An 18,600-nucleotide genomic window follows, 5' to 3' on the forward strand; every position below is an offset into this window, starting at 1 on the left:
CTGATACTCATCATACACCAGGAAGAGGACCACATCCATAAGCTTAACCCTGGTCTTGCTAGATCCGTGTGATTTTTCAGCGGAACCCAGTGATGTGTTGGTAGGCAAAAACCTTTCATGTGTCAGATGACATTTTTGTGATGTTAGAAACGTCATGGGGCTTTGGACTCGTGACCGTGCTCGTCCTCAGAAGGCTGGAAGCATCTCTGTAAGGTCAACGCAGAGGAAGAGGCCGGGCTAACGAATGGAGGAGATGCTTTGGCGTTGGTGGAGTGCCTACTCAAAGCAAGCTACTCAAGAGTGGCTCCTCCTCCTCCTCCGTCTTTAGCACACACAGCCGTGGCATCTAACTGCGTTAATGGGTTTCTTGGGGATTGGAACTGGAGCTGTGAAGGGCTTGTTAGACTGGGGTTCAGAAACCCTTCCTTGTGAAATGATGTGTACCCTGGTACCCAGCAGTGTAAGCCACTGCCAGTGCAGCTCGGGTCTGCCCCGTGGCGTTTGGGGCTCATCCACAAACATGCCTCACCCATGCCCAGCACAGCCCCAGCCTGGCCCTCTCCGTCTCCCCGACTAACGTGACCTGATCCCTTGGACTTGCTGGGTGAGCTGAACTGAGTTTGTGCTGATGAACAAAATCATCCTGGGGGAATGAGGGAAAAAAAAAAAGCAAGCAAACAAAAGCAAAAGCAAAAAAATGTATATATATAACAATAATCCGGGTTTTAGTCGGAGCTGGTCAGTGTTTCAATGTCCACTGCGAGAAAGGAAGCCGAGCTTACACCCAATTTCAAAATCATCATCCTTTCCCTGTGCTCTGAAAATTAAGCAACCCTCCCTCCCCCATTTTTAATGGTAGAAGCAGCGAGTTGGTCAGATGATCATAAAAAGTTCATGCATGTAATGGTGAGAAATACGGTGGGAAAAGCCGCTGTTGTCCAGCAGAAACCTGGCCGCTGAACTTCGCAAGCAGACCCTGTGCTCGAGGAATCTGACAGCTGCTTGATTGATTCAACCTACATTTGTTTTATTTTTTTTAATCCAAAGCAGCCTTCCCCCATGATGTTCATTTCTTTTCCGCCAGCCGTATTTTAAGCTAAGGTGGGGAAAATTAAAAGCCACTAATTCCTTGGTGAAAAGATCAAAAAAGAACCCAAAAGGCAGCTGAGGGGACTTTTTGTCTCTTTAATTGCTCTCATTTCAGTTTGACTGCTCCCTTGTACTTTTTTTGTTTTTACATCTTTTGCTCCAAGTGCCAAAAATCTCCTTTCTCTTGCAGTTACTGTAAAAGCAGGTTGGAGAACAATATGCCGTGAAGAGCTGAACTTGGAAATGATCTCGGGGCCTTACTGAGGTGGGGTGGGAGCAGTCTCCTGGCCCAGGACTGCACAAGGGGCATCTTTATTATTAGACGAGAGAGAGCTAGCTCGCTCAGGTCATTGGCCAGTTCGTGTTTTGAAGGCCAAGTCTGATGAGCTAGGCTATTGGTTAGTAATTCAGAAGCCTGTTATTAATGATACAGAAACTTGGAATCAATATAGAAAACTCTTAATTCACGATCTTCATAAATTCTTTCCAGATGGTCAAGGCTTATTGCTTGAGCTTAGAATGACCATACACTCACCCCATCCCCTTTCATTCACTCTTTGCATTCCTTCGAACTAAGTCACAGTATCTCTAATTAAATGTGCTTATGGCTTAGAACTAGACTCTAAGGAGGCAATGAGTAAGAAAGATGATGAAAGAATGCTTTCTATATATTAATTCCAGGCTCCCATAAACATTCTTTTCTTTTCTTTTCTTTTTTTTGCCTACCTCCTTCATATACTATTTTGTGTTTTTCTTTACCATCATATTTCCTAGTATACAGTATCATTGACTTAATATTTCTTACATCAATTAACTCAGTTATTTCACTTAAATAAATGTATCTGGGGGGGAAACTTTGTTACTTTACAACACAAGGAAACTTTACAACACTACGCCACAAATCAAAGGTAAAAGCAAACATAACAAAAAATATGAGAAACAAATGATCGGAAACAAAAGCGTTTACAAATTCTTACAAATGCTACTGCCAGCGAGCTGTAAGTAAGAGTCTCATTATTCATGATAGTTATGTTTTATAAAGTCCCCATGGACACTGAATTAGGGAATACCGAACCTTTGCTCCTAGGGGAAATAAAGGGTTAGGTTCCCACGAGCCTCCGGTCACATCATTTTCACCAACTGACCAACATGTGGCTCTGCTTTGTGTTTCTGTTTAAAGGCATCTTACTTAATAGATGTTGTTCACTTGTTAACACTGAACTCACGGCCAACGGCCCTATAATTCACGCCTGAACTAAGCTTATGTAACACATGCACTTTGTCCGTCAAGCACATCGCAGCCCTCCTGTGCTCAGAATCACCAGCGCCTCACTCAGGGAGCATTTTCAATAGCAGAATTACCAACAGAAAACCCATAAAAGTGTGAAGAGTGCGGCACTAAAGAGACTGTGAGAGGACACTCTGTAATATCTGGAGAACAGAAACAAGGGCGTCTCCTTGCTCTGCCTTTCGGGGGATACATACGCACAGGGCAACTCAGATTGCTCACTGCTCTGCACGTGGCCGTGAACGGCTGTAAAAGGGCTGCAAGTATGGATTCTGGGGTTAAGAATAAATTTTAGTGAGTATGCAGATTCACAAACACGGAGCCCACGAATAATAAGGATCGGCTGCGTTATGAAGTAAGATGTGCTAGTATCAAATGAAGGCTTTTTCCTGGACATAGTAAAAAAAGACTGAAAGAGTAAAAACAGCCAAATACTGCTCTTGCAACGTAATTCAAAGCACTCAATGTCAGGTGCATGAAGCAGCCACTCCCCTGCAGTGTCACCATCAGTACTTGTTCCATGTTCTCTATCCCTTTGGGACATGTGAGACTTTGTCAGGTGGCTTCCTGGAGGCTTGGCCCTGGCTGCTCTGGGACAGTGAAGGATGGCTCACAACCTTTCATGGAAAGTAGAAAGGTGCCTACGTTTCCCTCCCTCCTCCCTCCCTCTCCCACTGCCCCCGTTTGCAATTGGAGGTAGCCTTCTACAGAGTTGTGCTGGAAACAGAGCAGATTTTGTGCACAGCAATTTGTAGGAGATCTTTACAAAGCCAGGGCTCATAAGGCATTTCCGAAAGCCTTTCTCTCTAAGCCACATTTATTCTGGTGTGTTACCTGACTCCAACATCAAGAGGAGGGTCATTGACTAATACATCTCTTAAAACTCAGTTATTCAAAGAATTCTGCCCTAGTTTATGTTGTTCTAAATCTACTGGTGTCAAGACTATAAAGGAAGAGTGGGTTCTAGTGAAGTTATTGTATATAGGACAATAGTAGGTCATATGTTTGTCTTGGGTGGGGGGAGTCTGCAAGCATGTCCACTCAATCTTGCGCATGTTTACACCTGGTGAAAATGCATTTGTGATCTCACAATGTATGGTCTCGACTGCTGAGGATCATATCCACCTGCCCCTGCCCTCATCCTACTGAGTTCTAGAGAGGTTCTTGGCTGGTAGAGCAGTATTTCCTCTAGTATCGTCTCTGCTGTTGGGTTGTTTCTCGGTTCTGAGTTGCTGAAGATCTTTTGTCAATGGAGGCTTTAATAATTAACAGAGGACCTCAAAGACGCAGCACAGCAGCCCTTCCAGCCAGCAGGAATGTCACTGCCTAGCCACCGTCTGCCTCCTTGGTGTTTCAAAGGTTGCATACCAGATGCTTTCCTTTCCACCTTGCATTTAGGATGGAAGCGTTTTTCCATCTACCTCATCACCACCACGGTGTTCTGTGCCACAATAAAGAACTCTGAAGAATCTCCTCAGCTCTGGGTGACAGCCTGATGTGCGTTACTGCCGCTGACACCCTTAGCCAAGGGCTACGCTGAGTGCGAGTCAGATCAGACGCGGGTAACTGGCAAGGTAAGCACCCAGATCTCGCTATCACAGAAGGAATTGTGACGGAATAAGATCGTTTTAACGTTTTCACCCCAAACCAAAGCTTGAGCAGCCTACATGTACATGAATGCCCGGCTTTTAAAGAAGGACACTGTGAGCCGAACCTAGGTTTCTATCCAGATGAAGCATCCTGCTTTGGAATTATCATTTTAATTCCTTTTGTAGAAAAGACTGCCATTCTGCCCATGCTGCTGAATTCCGCTGTTGACTCTATGCTACTAAGCTTGTTCCCAGGGTAGAAACCCACGGAGTTTTCTTTGTGAGAATATGGGAAATAGCTCTTAAAAGTATTAAAGGATTATGTGAAACTTAATTTGCTATTCCCTCCCGCTACGACTCTTGCTGACACCATGTCCTCATCACCACATTCCTCTAACAGGTGCCTATTGACGCTCCTGTCACAGGTTTACCTTCTATAATATAATCCACGCACAGACCCCACCATCAGATAATCTCATTTAAACCGTGTTATGTGTACGTTTGTCCTGTTTCACAGCCTGCTGCCCAGCACACTAGACCTAAACACCTCTGATGCTGTGGACAAAGGTCTTCGCCTTGGTCCTACCCTACTCAGCCAAACTCCTCATTTATTTTGGAAACCTATTCTTCCACATTTCTTACTGGTTTCAGCCGAATCTGTTTCAGCAGATTCCCTGAGCACAGGATATGGACACACCCCTGAGCATCCTTTTTTTTTTTTTTTGTCTACCTCCTTCTAGCTCACAAAACCTTCTCTTTTTACTCCAACCCATGAGGATACCACCTCGATGAATTTCCTACAGCAGGGGTGGGCAAATGTCTTCTATAAAAAAAAGAAAAAAAAAACCAGGAAGTAAATATGCCTTCTTTCTCAGCCCACGCGATCTCCACCACAGCTGCTCAACTCTTGTCTGTTGCAGCATGGACGGAGCCACAGACAATAAATGAATGAGCCGCAGGGCCGTGTACCAAGCCAACTTTATTTACAGAAATGGGCAGTGGGTCAGATTTGGGCCATGGGTTGTATGCAGTTTGCCAACCCCTAACCTACAGCATCAAGACAAACACATACGTGATCTTATTCAATTGTTTGTTTTCTTGCACGTATTCTGTGAATGATACGTTAAAGCTCAGCTTTGGCTCACATTTTAGAAGTCAGACCCCTTGATGACATCAGAAAAAATATTAGCAAAAGCAAGACCTCGTTGATATTTTAAGTAATTCGCATCACGCACGTCTTCTCCTACCTTCACATACCTTATCTGGCCTTAACAGCCCGGCTGCTGGACGTTACTACTACTGTCTGTTTTGCAGTTATGTGCACTGGGCACTACAGAGGGTTTAAAGTGGATCTTCCCAAAGGTGTCCATGTAAAAAGCGACACATCTGAGATTCAAAGCCAGGGAGCCCAAAGCACAAACAGTCCTGCTAACAAATCTGTCCCATCACCTCTCAGACACTGATTGTACCATGTAACACAGAGCTAGGCACGCTGTGTCCTTAATTTTTAATATATATTAACAACTAATTAATTGAATGAGTAATTGTCTGCTAATAAAAGCATACTGACTTATTGTTAAGTGTTTGAATAATACAGAAAAGGAGAAAAAGAATGCAAATGTATCCTAATTTCCCCTTCTAGAGAGAAGCACTATTAACATCGTGGTATCTCTGCTTTTGATCTATTTTTTGTCTCCCAGCTAACATACTCACTCCCCTAATCGACTGTCACTTGAATGGTTTGTGGGATCAGCCCATGTTCTGGGGCCCTTCTGTAAAACATGCAAACATGCCCGCAGCACGCTGCTTAGAAGCTCCTCGCCTCCAATGGCCTTCTCCCGTCTGCTCCTGCAAATCGTGTGTGTTCCCAAACCTATTCATGGCAGTTGCATTTTAATCTAATTTCACAATTCAGTTAAATCTGGCATGAACCAATAACACAGTGTAAACACCAACCATTTTCTTAAGTTCAGTGCTTTGAAAAACCTCAACGCATGCAAATTGCCACAAACAATGCTGTCAAATTAGGTATGGGTACAACCGGGAGAAATTGATGGGGAGCATGTAAACATCCAGGAGGATGCGGGATTCAGGATTCCTTTGCGAGCCATTTGATTTCTGGCTTTATTTTAAAGAACTGAAAGAGGAAACCACACATATCGCATAATGAGAGTAAGCTTATGCAAGAAAGAAAGAATTTCACACTCAAAGAGAAATTTTGCCCTTGCCCCTTAAGACCAGTGGAGTTTATGATGGGGTGGGGTGGGGTGGGGTACTTTTCTATGTTTTAAGCTGAAACAAAATATTTAGACACGTATGGATTGATTTTTATGCCTCCTATATCTATTTATTGTTCTAGTTAACCCATCAATCACTTTGTTTGGTCACATAGCATAGGAATGTTTCTCTTCTGTGGGCATTCTTTTCTTTCTTTTCACAAACTCAAAATCATACTACACATATTTCTTTGTAAGCTACTGTCATTTAACTATCAATTGAGAAAATCTTTCCTCTGCTATTAAATATTTTTCACAAAACTTTAAATTCCTCTAAAATCTTTTAGCTTGCAGATGTCACCTTTAATTCTTTGTTGCATTTAGAATTTCCCATTCTGCTTTTACAAGTAGTTCAGAGTATTTATTTATTCAATAAATAGTCATTGAGCATCTACTTAGCTGCCAGTCACCGTGGTCCAACTACTATCCATTCAAACATAATCTTGCACAGTTTCTTTGGATAAATTCCTAGAAATAAACCTGCTGGGTCAAAAAGTAACACAATTTAAACAAGAAACTGCTACACTGTGTTATACTTACTTGAATACACCCGATTCTCTCCCTGTGCCTGAGAACAGGAACCATGTCTTGTTCATCTTTTTATCCCAGAGCACAGAACCTAGATTGTGCCCAGAGTAGGTACTCAAAAAATGTTTATTGAATCTTGAATAATGAATAGTACTTGACTCAAGTACTTATTTACTAGAATTACAGATTTTTTTTCCTAAACACTTGTAGTAAAGTCGATTAAAAATCATTATTTGCATTTGTAACAGAAGGCAGGATAAGAGAAAATACACATAAGGGGAACACCCGTTTTCATCAAGGAAGCATCTGAGGGCCTTCGTTACACCCAGTTCTTCGTCACCAGCAGTTTGGAGGCCTACCAGCACATCCACAATCCCAGGAGATTCTCCGACGAGGGCTGGAAATTCTCAGGAGAGACGTTCCATCTGCCGAGGGACCACACAACCTGGTTTCGTCCCGCTCGCTCTTCCTAGGGAGGTGGCCTTGTGAGATCTCACATCCTGCAAAAGCCCCAGCACATCCTCTGGACCACTTGCTAACTGGGCAGCACTCACTCTCTCAACAGATGTACTGGAGAGGCTGCGTCACGGACATACATGGTGCTAAGGATAGGCTTCAAAAATACTTGCAGAAAATCAGGGATATGTGGACTCCAAGGCTTGCCAACGACTGCCAACATTCTTCTGCTTTCTCACCACCCATTCTGTGCAGGATGCACTGGTACAGCATTTCTGAGACCTTCTATACCCTTCTTGATCTGATGGCAGGATATCACCTACAGTTCCTCCTCAGTAACTTGGAATTCCCCAAGTCCCTTTAATAAACCCTACAGACCACTGGGGGTGCCCACATACTAATTAAATGGACGTCCATCCATTAGATATCTTTGTACTTTTTCCAGCACTGACTACAGCTAAGAAAGACAGACTGATCCTGATGTAGCTCTTGAGATGATAAATGGCAAGATGAACCATACAGCATCATTGGCACCTGGTTTAAAGTTTCCATGTCTAGGTCTAAAGAAGACTATGGTGTAAGGTTAGGGGACCAGACCTTCAGGCAAGTTTTGCAACACAAGTCATCTCCAAAGTGCGCTAACTACCCTGAAACTGTCCAACAGATACACATACATCACACTTTGTCTAAAGTAGCTGCCCTTAGCATATCTCCTCCACCAGAGACTCTACCTACCTTCCTTCCACTTTTTTTCTTCTTAAAATATTGAGGTGGCAATGGTTTGCGACTGGCAACCGGGGTAGCACTTTCTCACAGCTGTGGCAGCACTCCGCTTTTGCTGCTGGCACGTGGGTCACCTGCTTCTTCTAGGCATGCCCTTCTATTAGTTAATTTGTTAGCTTGCTTGAATCGCAGTCGAGAACCCTTCAGCCCTGGTTTGCAGCAATAAATTCAACTGACAGCTGAAATTTGGAACGCTCACTTAATATTGATTCTGAATGTAATAACAAGCGACATGACCTTTTGGATGGTGTAAAATATGGCCGCCACAACATCTGTGCCACATTTCTTGCTGTTTAGTAATATGCTGTAACAGCATGGAGCTGGCATTAAAGCTAAGCTTTATTATCAAGCAGATCACTCCATCTCTCTGGCTTCATTTGGGAAAAAAAAAAAAGAAAGAAAATGCTTTCAGCTTCTAGAGCTGATATCGTGTCTAATACACGGTGCTGTTTTTGAGACCTAATTTTCCCTGCAGTAACAAAAAGGAAGATATCCGATGACCAAATAGAAAGGCAGGGAAGAAACAGGGTGGGGGGAGGGGGGTAGAAAGGCCACCTGACACCCCGAATGCCAACGGGCCGGAAACTGACACAATTCTCCATGACAGTGGCAGGGACACTAAGAATTCTCAACTGCATCCTTGAAAAATATATATATCTATGAAGTTGATGTCATTTAGTGATTCCCACAAGATGTAAAAATAGCTTTCCTTTTCTCAGTCACCCCCTCCTCAACCCCCAGTAAAAAAAAAAAAAGAAAGAAAGAAAGAAGGAAAAAAAAAAAGATGATTACCAGTGGTCCTCGCCCTAATGCCTGAGCATCTCTCTAATTTAGCATTGCCCTAGGAAATCCTAAACTAATTTTGGTAGGATGGATACAGGGATGTTTGCATCTGATTTACTCTATTTTTCTTTGAAGTCTTAGTATCTTTAAAACATTCTCCAAGTAGGCAGAACATCAATTTGTGCACTTTAAAAAATCCAATTTAAGCAGGTTAGAAATTGTCAAAATAGTCTAACCATATTTCTCCAACAGAATTTCCAACCATGGCACACACACACAAAAATGCTCAACTTGAAAGCTTTCTATCATTTCAATGTATTCCATGGCTCAGATTGGCTCGCACTGTGTGAATAGTGAGGATTTAAATCTCTTTATCACAAGAGACAGATCTGGACTCTGAAACAATACTGCATCTTCTTTTTTCACTGCTGTGATATTTTGATTCTGTTTAGTTGAGCCATTTCTGGAGGGTACAAGCACAAAGTTTTAAATCCTATTTCTCCGGAGGGAAGAAAAGAATTAAATCATATTTAGGAAGCCTTCTTCCCTGTAAAATGTACTTCCAGAATAAAAGACCTGTCAGTAGTTTCAAAGAGGTTAAACATATAGAAATCGGAGACTCGTTTTAGTCATCCGTGTGGTTAAGAGGACACTGACTCTGGTTAACATGCAAGTCTCTCTATTTCAGGTGCTTAAACTTGGCGTGGTGGCGATCGATACGCCACAAATTATTAATAGAGTGCTTTTTATATTAGGAACTACAGAAAAGGGGGTCTGGGTACTTGGTTAAGGGTTTTCTTCAGAGAGAATACCAGGTCTGGGAGGTAACTGAAAACGTCAAGCTTCCAAAGGAGACAAGTTGGCCCAGACCCTTTCTCCCCAGAAAAACCGAGGAGAAAGCCCGCTGGGATAATGTCCACAAGAGCAGAGAGACATGTGTGCTGCCTTAAAAAAGCTAATCAAGCCGTAAGTGAGCTGGCCTGACAGTGAGCCGCTGGTCAGGAGAAAAGCTTACACAGCTGACATGCCTTTAGGTGGACTGCCAAGACTGACAGGCAGCTGTCATCGGTAATTCACGCTACCTTTTTCCATTAGATTCTAGCCATTATTAGGATTTTTTTTTGATATGTTATTTGTTCAAGGAGTATTCATCTTAGGAGAGATCAGAAACAATGGAGGTCATTCCTATATTCTAGGGAGCACGTATTTATTTATGAAGAATAAGCTTATTATTCACACAGAATAACATGGGCAAAATGGGACGGGATGCCTTTATCGACAGCAGCCCGTGCCAGATGGCTGAAATGCCACTTTCATTTCAGGAAGAAAGGCAGTCTTCACAGGAAAGAGAAAGCCTGGACTTGCAAGGTAAGATCGTTCTTAATTATGAGGCCCAGGGAATGTATGCTCCCCACCCCCCACCGCCCAGCTTCATACATTTATCATTAGAAAGTGGAATTCAAACTAAGGAGTTCAAAGTCTACCACGGAGAGCGAAGTAAAAATGGCATCGGGTTAGAGAGTCTGTGAGGGGGAGCTGGACCCAGAGAATCAAAGAATATTTCAGCTTTGAGATGAGTGTTTGGTTCTGGGCTTCGAATGAATCAATCCTCAAACTTGGCAAGCAATAATTAATTCCAGGAGCGTATCACTCATCTGTGCAGCGCCTGCTCCCTCAAATAGAGATCTTAACAAAACTCTCCCCGGTGGGATCAGCGGAGCCATCAGACACAGCCATATGTTCAAGGCTCAGAGCGGACTGGTCAGGAGACAGCTGTCTGTGAATTGAGATGTTAACTGCCCAGCAAAATTTTCAGAGCCTCGGGTGGACAGCCTCGGGGTTTCAACTGTTACCAAGAAAGCGGGGGGGGGGGAGCCAAAAGCAAGAACCCACTCCTCTTCAGACACTTAGTCTACTCCTTTTCTTCTATCTTTCCTTTCTGGCCTGGTAATTGACTTTTTCTCCGAGAGATCCCGGGATTGCTTTGCTGATAGCACCCACTGAGGCCAAGAGGAGCGATGAAACGGTTGGGAAAACGAAGTGCCCGCACAGGCAAGGTAAACAGGCGTGAATTGGATTACTCCAACATCCTCCACTGAGGTACGGTTCACACCTAATCTGATTATGTGAATATTATGAGCCACTAAGTATCTTTCTGTAGCAATTACCAAGCTTGTGCACATGAAAGAGGGCATTTTCTTTAGTGGTGGGCTCATCTATCAAGTGTTTAGCTTCAAAGCAAAAGTCAAGGGTGGGGAGGAGAGGAGAAAGACAGTGAGAGGGAGAGAGAGAGAGGAAGAGGGAGAGAGGGAGGAAGGCAGGATATGACTGAACGATTGGACTTACAATGTAGCAATGATTTTCTTCTCTCGTCCCTGCCTCTTCTCCACCCCCTGCCACCTGCCCTTGTCTTTCCTCCTCTTTTTATGGAACCTCAGAGGAGTATTTTCATTCCCTAAATACACTGTAATCACTTTTTGATATAACACCACTTTTGCTGTCTTCAAATTCCTTTTTTGGATTTCCCAGCTCAGTTCCAGCTAAGAAAGGGATACGATCTTCTCTCAGCTCTGGTTCTGCCCAGCAGGACCAAGAGCATTCAAACCCTCATTTCTAAACTTCCCCCTGAGGCTTGGAGACGTAAGATTTGGTGCACAGGTAACAGCGGTTGTGCAAAAGTTCATCTTTCTACCCCATTTCACCTGCCAGTAGTTAGCTTGGTTTCTTTTTGATGTACACCAAACCAATGGCAGACTTAAGTCACAAATTCTACAGAATAACCACACTGACACTGGATGATGACGCTGTGAGTCACGACCCCCTGAAAATGCTTGGGAAGCCTCTTACAGAAGAACTACGATACGGAGGTTCAAAGCGGAGGCCGTGGTTTAAATCCTCCACCTGCCACTTCCTGGCTGAGGAGAGGTGGTGATCTTACTGCCTGAAGTTGTCACTTGCCAAAGGATTGGGAAGAGTGTATCAATAGCACATGTTATTGTACCAAGTTGGTCTAAGTCAAGACACAAGTCCTAACGTGGTCTAGGCAGATGGGTCCCTATCGCTTCTCCAGAATTATTTTGGGCCTTGCTCCCCAACTCCAGTCATGCAGAACTTCTGCCTGGCGACACCCCCACCTGCCACACAGCCATACGCACCTCGCTTCTGCCTGAGGTACTCATTCCTTAGTCTTAAGCCTCCTTTGCTCTGACCAGTCGGCACCTCCTCAGGGAAACCTTCGGGAATTCCCAGGATTACACCACCACCTCCTTGATCCTCGGAATGGAAGCTCCAGGAAATGGGTTGTGCCTGCCTTTGGTCATCATTCCATCCCCAGCGAGTAGCTGAGGGCTTTACACATAGTAAGAACTCCACAAACATTAGTTGCTGTCATGATGCTATGTGTGTTTGTGTTAGGGCTTCAGAGCAGAGGTTGGGAAAAACTAAGCTCTGTCCTACGGGGCTGCTAGGTGCTGGGAAGTGGCAGGGTTTTGGTGGCTTCGAATTTTCCATTATTCATATATGACAGAGATTGGATTTAATGTCAATTGAAGTGTGAGCTTAACAAGCAACACTCTGTGTTGGCTGCAAAACTCGGCAAAATCCAACTGTACAGGTATACTGAGCTGTCATCGGTGCCACGCATCCTGGTTGCACTGGCCATTGTCCTGAAAGCCATCCCTCACCATCCTAGTATTCACAGGCACGAGCCCAGGTATTAGTATTCAAGTTTGATCATCTCTCTGCCAATCCAGTGGCTAAATACATATTTTAATTGAGCCCAGGAGTGTTGACTTGCAGACACAGCATAGGAAAAAAAATCACTAGAAAAATGGCAAGTGCAAGCAGCCTTTTACCTCTGAATGGAATACGATACTTACCAAACATCAGTAACAATTTTCTATTGGGGAAAAGCCTGCAGCAAGAATAACCTGCTTAGGGTTTTAAGCTACAGCTCAACAAGAAGAAAAAAGAAAAAAAAAAAAGGTGTTTCTGTTTCTTTAGAAAACAGAACTGCCACAGTAAGCCAGGTAAGGTAACTCTGGTGGATGAAATATAATGCAATTAGTTTTCTGTTACGTTAAGCTATTGACATTATTAGCCAATAAACAGTCTCCAAATGTCCAGAATGATGTTAAGAGGGGTCATAATGATTGAAATGGGCAGCATAAATTTAATGAGGAACAGAATAACCAGGGTGGGTGAGGATTTGAAATTACATCAGACTAGTTACAGAGTAAGATTCCCAATCTCTGTGTACAGGGTAAAAAAAACCCTGCCAAATCTTTACCCTGGACCCCAAGCACTTCGTCCACCGTAACGCGCTCTCCATGCTAATTTCACTGTCATTTGCACATGGTCACACACATAATGACCTCACTGGACCTAGTCCTCTTTTTTTATGTTACGTCTCTGCAGACATTTATTTTCATATATAATGTCTTTCTCATGGGCATACAGCTAGTAATTCACTGCTCATAGTACCAGTTAATGTTTATTGAGCACTTATTCTAAGGCATTGCTCCAAAGGCTTTACATTTATTATCTCACTTAATCGTCACAAGGACCTCTTGAGGTAGGTATGGCTATTGTCCTCACGTTATAGAGGGTCACACTGAGGGTCAGGGAGCTTAAATGCATCAGTGAAGGTCACACAAGCCGGTCAGTCGAACTGCTGAGCTCTGGACCCAGCCAACACTCTCTACCATTTTGTAGCCTCATGGTTTAGACTATCCCCAACAAATAAAATAAGACTCCTCTGGGGACTTCAGAGACTCCATGGGAAGCCCCGATGTGGCCCTTTCATACACCACTACATCTTACATGGACTGTTTGCTCATAACCAGTATTTTCTTAATAATCTAATTAGTTTTTAAATCCCAAGTCACTTATATGGGATGCCACTTAAAACTGGGTAACATTTCCATTAAAAAAAAAATAAACCTTACCAACATTCTTAACCTCTCTAGTGGGCTTTCCAATTGCTTGTTTCCGTACCATGTAATTATCACATAAAGAACTATCTACTGACGCGCAAGCAAAAAAGAGAAAACAAAACAAATGGAAAACACAAACACAGGCATGTTTGTTGTTTCATATTGAGGGTTATTTAGCTTGGATAATAAATCATTACAATGAATGTCAACACTGCACAGGGGAAAGGGAGTAGTTAGTTGCATATGCTAATGGAAGACGTGCATTACTAATAAGGAAGGGAGTGAACAGCTCCAGCCACATGCTAGTTATCGCCGCAAATCACAAGACGAGCCATGTTCACACGGAGCATATGACTGCTGCGTGACAGTGCACCACAAATATTCACATGTCAACAGCAATCGCTCCCGTACTCCATCCAAGACTACGGAAGAGTTTAAAAATAAAGCTTACCTTGTCATGCACCAAGATGTCAAGCTTAAACACATCTGCCAGTCAAACGGATTTTGCCACTCTTTACCCCGACACCGTACGCATGGTCTAAAGGCTTCAAGTGTATCAGAGTTCAAACTAGAAAGAACTGTGATGTTATCCATCTGTAGGTCCTGTAGCTTTCCCCCTTTAATACATGTCTCGGCTCCACGTATCCTCTGCATCTCTATTGCCACTAGACCACCCTTGTCTCAATACTGGACCAGAGCAATAATGTGCTCCCTACCATTCTCTTGCCTCCTTCCTATCTAGCATAGAATATAGTGGATTTTTCAAAAGCTTTTAAAAAAATGTTTTGGTAAAACGTACAAAACATGAAATTTACCACCTTCACCATTTTTAAGTGTACACTTCAGTGGTATTAGGTACATTCACATTATTGTGCAACCATCGCCACCATCCATCTCCAGAACTTTCCCATTGTTCCAAATGGTAATTCCATACCCGTGAAACAGTAACTCCTCTTTCCATTTGTCCCCCCAGCTCCTGGCAACCACCATTGTACTTTCTGTCTCTGTGAATTTGACTACTCTAGGTACCTCGTATAAATATGATCATACAGGATTTACTTTGTGTATCTGGCTTATTTCACTTTTCATAAGGTCTTCAAGGTTCATTACATTGAGGCATGTGACACAGTTTCCCTTTTGAAGGCTGAATGCTATTCCACTCTATGTCTATATTATATTTTGCTTTCATCTGTCAATGGACAACTGGTTTCTTTTCACCTTTTGGCTACTGTGAATAATGCTGCTATAAACATGAGTGTACAAATATGTTTCGGAGTTCTTGCTTTCCATTCTTCTAGGAACAGACTCAGAAGTGGAATCACTGGCTCATAGGGCAATTCTATGTTTAATATTTTGAGGGCCTGCCACACTGTTTTGTACAGTATTAAACCAATTTACATTCCCATCAGCTATGCATAAGGGATACAGTTTCTCCTCATCCTTACCACTTAAAAAAATAATAACCACCCCAAGACGTGTGAAAATATAGTTTTTACAGGTATAAACTAAACTAAGAAACACCCTTCTGTGGCTTCTACCTGCACTTAGGATAAAATGGTCGACCTTCTTCGTGGCTACCAGGCCCTGTATGATCTGTTCTCTGCAGAAGGCTCTTAAATTCCATCCCAACCTCTGCTGTTTTCTTGTTTTGCACTAGACATGCTCATCGCCACATCATTCTTTAAACATGTCAGGCCCCTCCCCAGGTTAGGGTCTTTGAACATCCAGTTCTTTTGTGATGAAAGCTTTTTCCCCTCCCTCTTCAGGCCTGGCTTGGCTTGGCCCTCTCTGTCACAGCTTAAAGACCATCTTGTCCCCAGAAGACCAAGTGGGTTCCCTCCCCATAACTCCCTGTCTCCTCCTCCCGCTCTTTTCCCACGGAGCCCAGACGTCAGTGAGCAAGTAGAATCTCCTGCTCGTGTGTTTATTTTGCTGTTCCTTTCCGTATCTAGGTAGGAATCCTCTGGGAGAAGAGCCAAGCCCTTGTTCTTCACTGTTACATTCCCCAGAGTTAAACAGAATGCCTGGCACACAGTAGGGACTCCATACACACCAATTACGTTTATGAGTGAAGGACAGAAAAATGCAGACCTACAAGCACAGCTGCGTAGCAGGCAGCAATGATAACCTCACTTGGTTCTGGGAAAAGGCTGGAAGGAGCCTATCCCAATCAGATAGTCATCAGCCCTGGCAACAGGCACTGTGAGTCCCCGGCCTGAAAAAAAAAAAAAAACCCACACATCTCAATAACAAGAGGATCAATTCTGACATTAACACGAATATTACCAAAGCCCAAGAGATACATTTAAATTCAAGGAGCTCTGCGGCAGATAATCTAAAAGCTCTGACTTGCTCTCTAGAAACAAGAAACTTTCATTTATGGCTTCCCAGCTCTTGCTAATCCTGCCCATTAGGCCCCAATATTGCATTTTACACAGGATGCGAGATCATACAAGGGGCTGATGTAATACTCAGGCACAAAACCAACTGGCAGATTTAACACTGAAATCCCCCAACTAAGAAGGCGCGGATGGAGCCCACCATGAAATGCCTTTTTTTTTTTTTTTTGACAGACTCCCCCGTGTTCCTCATTACGGAGAGATGAAAGAAGACAATTCCGCATTCTGGGGCACAACCCCTGCATTTGCATAGGCAGTCATTTGTCAACGGAAACAAACATCCCTGCATTCGCCCAGAGGTGAATGTTTACTCAGAAAGGTGACTTCTGACATTGACAATCATGTCAGTTTTCCATCTGCATATTTTAAGGTAATGCATCGTCCCTTTCGTGCTATCAGTTCAGCTTCTTGCTTTCCCTCTTTCAATGAGCTCAGCCGACACCCAGACCTCTAGGTCTCAATTTGAATAACTTTCCGGGAGGCGAGAAAAAATGCGATAAGGCATCAGCCCAAGGACAGGTGCTGGGGTTGCTAAAAAGTGAGCCTGGTATCTGTCGTCCTTTCATCTTCCTTACCCCACCAAGCTCCACTAGCTCAGGGCTAAAAGGCTCACCCCAGGCTGTGAATGAAACCTTCTCTAAAAATGTGGTTTCTCCCCAGACATCTCCCTGGAACACTGGCTCAGGTAGCCAAACAGTTCATCAGCACAGCAATTTGCCCGGTCAGCTCCCTCCGTCAGAGCTGGGAAGTGTGGCTGGCGGAGGGGAGACTCGTGGGAGAGCTCCCGGTGGGCAGGCAGAGCGGGCACACTCATCCAGAAATCATAAATATGCATCTCGGCCCTGATCTTCTCTGCATGGTGGGGGACAGGCTGTAGAAGAGGCAAGTCTCACGGCCCACGGTCTCCAAGCGCCCCTGTTCCGCCTAAGAGTGAGCTCTATTTAGATCCAAAAAGGCAGGTGAAGGACCTGCTGTGGAGCACAGGGAACTAGATCCAGTTTCTCATAATAAAACACAATGGAAAAGAATCCGAAACAAACATGTATGTCTGTGTCACGGAATCGCTTTCCTGTACACCTGAAACTAACATGTATATCAGTAACACTTCAACCAAAAAAAAAAAGTTAAAAAAATGTAAATCACAAAAATAAAAAGGCTGGTGAATCTGCCGCACGTGACTCAGTGGACTGTCTGACACCTGAAGGCAAGAGTGGGCACTCTGGCTTCCAGATCACAAAGCTTACCCATCACCTTCCACAGAGGTCTATTTCTGGGGAAACCACTCTTTGCCAGGTGGGATCCGACAGTGAGTTAGACAGACTCTCACTCCTTGGAGAGCTGACAATCGAGACAATTTAAATTAAATGGCTAAATTAATTTAAACAGGATAGAAGCAGCACTAGGATGGGAAAAACAGATGGTGCTGTGAGAGCGGGGAGAGGAACCTTACTTAACCGTGGGTGGCATGGGGAGCGGGGGTGGGGGTGGTCACTGAAAATTTCCCAGGAGAAGTAAAATCTGGACAGAGACATAAAAAAGCAGATAGCAGCTTGGAGCTTAAAAAATTAGAGTAACAGAAGTGTCAGGAAGGCTCACCAGTCTCTCAAATTTACCCCCAGTGATTTTTTTTTCTTTTTTTTTCCCCACAGCTGGAATGTAAAGTGGGGAATTTCCCAGCATCCCTCTCTCAGCCAGACCCTATCTAACGAAGCCAAGATAATGAGGCATAACGTGGACCGTCAGCAGGAACGGCTGGGAAATTCTGACTCTCATTGCTTGAGTCACCTTTTCCCCTAGAAAGCCCACGTTAGCCATCTATTGCTGGTCAGCTGTTCACTGGCTTCCTTGCCAGGCAAGCACAAGAAGGCTAAAGTTAAAAAGGATTGGGAAAAAAAAAAAAGAAGATGAAAAAAATTGCTTTCTGTCAACGAATGCTTGCACAGCTCAACAAGTTGGAGAGCTGGCAAAGGCTTAATTAAAGTCAACAGACAATTTAAAGGGAGGGAAGCTTCAGCCTCTGCGGGAGAAACATTCTAGGTATTAAAACAGATTCACGAAAAGTCAGAAGTCCCCGCTGTTAGCTATCAAGGTAAAGGCTGGTAATGAAGTTAGGAAACTGCCTCCAAACTTGGCGTTAGCATGACTTTAGTTATGAAAAGACGCTGAGCAACTGAAGATAATGTGTTTGTGTCTGCGCGAGGCATCTTTTCTTTCCTTCCTCCCCTTTCCTCCCATTCCCCGTCCCACCAGAAACCTAACAATAGTACAATCCCGTCCAGCCCACGGCGCCTCAGTGTATCTCAGCTGGTTTCTGTGCTGGGGGACACTTGACATTTGCTGATCACTTGGGAGCTCGAGACTGCCATTTCAAGCTCTCAGCATAAAGAATCTCACGCACAGAACAGAATGACATTGACTTGGGAGCTGGGAAAAGCTGCTGGTAAAAAAAAAAAAAAAAAGTTGCACTTTCCTCGG

At 43.7% G+C, this 18,600-nt stretch overlaps 1 protein-coding gene and 1 long non-coding RNA gene across 2 annotated transcripts in view; one reads left to right on the forward strand and one right to left on the reverse strand.

Annotated features, from left to right (window-relative positions):
* The window catches only part of TENM2 (teneurin transmembrane protein 2), a 462,232-nt gene that overhangs the window by 436,980 nt on the left and 6,652 nt on the right, over positions 1-18,600 (reverse strand). The window lies entirely within an intron of this gene.
* On the forward strand, positions 3,555-18,372 carry LOC140688431 (uncharacterized). The gene is made up of 6 exons (XR_012063124.1): positions 3,555-3,951; positions 10,115-10,160; positions 10,763-10,892; positions 16,300-16,495; positions 16,786-17,007; positions 17,775-18,372. It is a non-coding gene; the product is annotated as an uncharacterized lncRNA (long non-coding RNA).

Source organism: Vicugna pacos, chromosome 22, assembly GCF_048564905.1.
Source record: "Vicugna pacos chromosome 22, VicPac4, whole genome shotgun sequence".
Taxonomy (NCBI): Eukaryota; Metazoa; Chordata; class Mammalia; order Artiodactyla; family Camelidae; genus Vicugna; species Vicugna pacos.